Source organism: Cavia porcellus, unplaced genomic scaffold (assembly GCF_034190915.1).
Source record: "Cavia porcellus strain 051 isolate PalLab524CR breed Dunkin Hartley unplaced genomic scaffold, mCavPor4.1 scaffold_4, whole genome shotgun sequence".
Classification (NCBI taxonomy): domain Eukaryota; kingdom Metazoa; phylum Chordata; class Mammalia; order Rodentia; family Caviidae; genus Cavia; species Cavia porcellus.
This window is the reverse complement of record NW_026947487.1, coordinates 28,741,049-28,745,063: the sequence shown is the minus strand read 5'-3', so window position 1 is coordinate 28,745,063 and position 4,015 is coordinate 28,741,049. Positions and strand designations below refer to the sequence as shown.

The 4,015-nt window shown below is 33.3% G+C and overlaps 1 pseudogene; it reads right to left on the bottom strand.

Annotated features, from left to right (window-relative positions):
- Nucleotides 1-3,694: 3,694 nt before the first annotated feature.
- On the bottom strand, nucleotides 3,695-3,763 carry LOC134475844 (U4 spliceosomal RNA; annotated as a pseudogene).
- Nucleotides 3,764-4,015: the final 252 nt, after the last annotated feature.

Here is a 4,015-nt window from a genome sequence, read left to right as displayed (position 1 = left end):
TCTGCATGATACAATTGTGGATACTTGTCATTCCATGTCTTGGTTATTTTTCTCTTGCTGAGGCAAAATACTCAACACCCTAAAATAAGGAGGAAAGGTTTGTGTGGTTCCCAGTTTGTACAAGTTTCAGTGCACAGTTGGTTGGATCCAAAGTAGGGTGGCATGGCAGAGAGGCATCACAAAGGAGGAAGAAGGCAGCAGGCATAAGACAGCAAAGGAGCAAGTCACAAGCAACAGCCGTCTTTCTATCCATTATATCCCATATAGTCTACCAACCCTGAGGGAGGTTAGCACTCACACCTAGAGTGGGACACTCAAGTCTAGCAAGGTTCCAAGAATCAGTCCCAGCATCACACACTGCTGGTAAAATTAATTCCAAAAAGCCTCACTTATGACTACATGAGGCTTGGGGGTGAGGGTGGATATCTAGATATAAGCCAAAACTTTTCGCATGTGTTCAAATCCATACAATGTCGAACAGCAAGAATATTAATATAAACTATGGAGTTTAAGTGATATTGTCATGTCAACACAGGTTTATAGACTGCAACGAAGACATATTTTGAGCTAAGTGCTGATAGTACAACAGATATGTGAGTAGAGGTAAGGGGGCAGTTAAATGGGAATACTATATTTTTTTTCTTACTTTTACAGTCAACCTAAAACTGCTCTAAACTAATTTGTACATAAAGGGAAGAGTAAAATATTTGTGTAAAATTCATAAAGTAGACACAAAGAATTTGTTTCAGGTTTTATGATAAAAGTAGCCACATCCTTTTTTCAATCGTCCAAAAACAAAACAGAACAGAATGAAAATTTTTGATCCTATACATCTAAACCTAAACTTAATTTTTCTCATACAGTTGGTAACTTTACAGCTCTACTAACAGTCATGCTGGTTTTTATACTTGCTCTCTACCTTTTCCCACGTATTCTCTTTAGTATTAATGCTCTCCACTCTCAATTACGCTTCTCCATATCCACCTAGCTATGAGCTTAACTCAGTCTTATAGCTGAATATTATCTCTTGCTTCTCAAAATTCCTTTTAAATTGGCTGAATACAATGGTCAGTAGATATTTATCACATCCCCATTTTCATTTTTAGTGAGCTTTCTTCTCTTATATGAATAACCAAGCTACAAGGCTCTTATAGATTTACAGATGTTCATTATCTATGTATGATAATATGAATACAAAATATTGATGCTTGAATTGAGTGACAATTGATAGATACTTTACATACCCTATGAGATGTGGTCAGTTTTTATTTATCTTCCTTAATAGTACAATTCATAATAAATAGTCACCTTTTAAAAACTGTAGTTAAAAATCAACCCATGGTCAAATTAAAATGTGGACCATTGGAAAATCCAGTATTGTGATATAAAATAACTAAATTCACTTTGTCATATTCAGAGTCCTTGGGACTTGAATTCCCTCCAGGGAATTTAACCAAGCGTGACTCTTCAGGATGATATTTTAAATGAAGTGCATGCCATCCAACTTCCTTTATATTTGCTCTGTGATTAAAAAAGAAAAAAAAAACCTAAAGTATAATATGGTAATAGAGCTCATTTCAGTTACGTGATGAGGAAACTGAAAGTACTAACCTCTAGCCTTTTTATCCTCTCCAATCATGCAGAGAGCTCATAGTTTAACTAAAGAATTTGACAGTGGAAATAGTGCACTTGCAGTGTATGTCTTTTATAATATCCTCAATCAAATAAGACCTTATGAAGAGAAAAATTTCGTCAACTTTAATTTGTACAAAGTTGCTGACTGCTAACAAATGCTTGATCTATTATAGTCAATCCGTTCGGGATCATTACCAATACCATAAAAAAGCTTCATAATCACCACATTCAAATTGTGTTCTATTGTTATGAGGTGCATCTGTATTTTCCTGACAAAGACACACCAAAACACAGTGTATGCATAGCATTTGCAGCTTGAGAAAGCTAATTAGATTCATATTCCAAACTCCTCATTGCATATATGCATGAACATATATATAGACCTATATGTCATACATACATAAATTATAAGCACTATATAAAATGCTGGTTTTAAACATTTTTGTTAGTGTTATTAATTTAGTAATGCCATTTTTGTTCTTAAAAGTCAGGAAATATGAAAAATAAAGATGTTTTCAACATACTTTTTCTATTCAGTTTTCACAGATGATTGTACATAGATGTATAAACTTTTATGTATTGCTAATTAACCCTGCAGATTGTTTGATTATTCCCAAAGAAACAGTGATGAAAGTACAAGAATTAATTGCTAATTATCATTTTCTCAGACTTGGATGGATGAAGTGCTAATCAAAAACCCTTACCTTTCAGTAGCCAGCCAAAGTTTTCCATCCTTAGAAGTATATAATTTATACTTTAAATAATTTAAAACTGAAACATTTTATTTTATAATTTAAAACTGAAACATTCCATAGAAGCTTCATGTTTTCAGAAGTGGAGCTTTGGGATGTGATTGGATCATAGGGGCCCGTGTTCACCAGGGGTTAATCAACTGATGAGTTATTAGTTCAATTTTCTATTCAGAATGTACTATGGGACCTGGTAAGATCAGACAGATCAGTAGCAGCATGACTTGGACAGACATAAAATTGTCTCTGGCTCCACTCTTCTCTGATTCCTGGCTGCCAATATTGAAACAGCTTTCTACAGCCATTTCCTTCCTCCATAGTGTTCCTGTGTTAAAACTTTTCTCTTTAACTGGTGGGTGTAAGATATTGTATCGCAATGGCAGGAAATCTGATTTATACATGTGGTTTACTACTACACACAGTGAAGCTAGAGTATTGACTAACTGTGGAGTTAGAGATATCTTTTCTCCTTTCTATGTTGGTTTTCTCATCTATAAAAGAGGATGAAAACTATGTCAAGGCTCTGAGAATTACACAGAATGATGAATAGTGTCATTATCATAAGCCTGAATCACATTAAGTATGCAGAAATAAATTTTAACAGTAAGGTATTTTGTGAATTTGGGTTTTCTCTCTGTGCTTTGAGATTTTCTACAACACAATTCCTCTGTCAAAGAATGGGCAGTCTATGTGAGTTTTGACCTGCAAGTGAGAAACCCACCTAGTTTTGTGATATGAGATGATGCTAATATTTTTTAATGTACATCTGCAAGAAGCTAAAACACTAACTTATCTTCCTTTATCATAATAAGGAAAATATAAAGATTTTTATACTAGGAGAACTTTCTATAATCCAAAATAAAAATGTTTAAATTTGACTGGAGACAAATATACTAAAATGGTTTCATGTAAAAGCAGTGTTGGATATCTGATTATAGAACATTTCCTGGTCTTTTCTCTATTTAACCATTGGAAAAATCACACACCAATTATTACAAAAAAGGAAAGTTAGTGGCATCAATTTTCTAAATTTTCAGCCTTTCAAAAGCTCCTCCTTATATTATTCTTTTTAGTATGAGATAATTTTATAAAGACTTATGAAAATTGGGTTTAAAGTTGAGTAATCAAAAATGTAATTATTTACCAGATTAAAAAATATTGGATCATATACAGATATGGAAAAAAATGAAATGTTCAATGCCACTAGTATTCACATGCTCTCAGTCTTTCTTTCTTCTGACTTCTTCCTTTTCTACTTTCTTTCCTTTGAATCTTCTCTTCTGCCTTTTCATTTTCTTCCCTACATCTCTTCTTTCAATTAGCAATAACTGCACCTCAGATAAACCTTATTGGCTACGATACTGCCACTGCACAAAGCTTCCATCTCTGCTTTCTCTTTTCCTCCTCACTTCATACTTTCTCGCTCTTCATCCTTCCTGCTTCCATTTCTTCATTTATTCCTTTATTAGTGCACATGTCCTGACTAAATATTTAAGAAGAAAATTCATAATAAATAACATTTTTTATACCTCATAATAATCCTGTGAGATAATAAGTCTTACTATCCTCATTTTGCAGATATTAAGGCACAACAAGTTTATGTAGTTTTCCAAAAGTTATATGGATGGTAT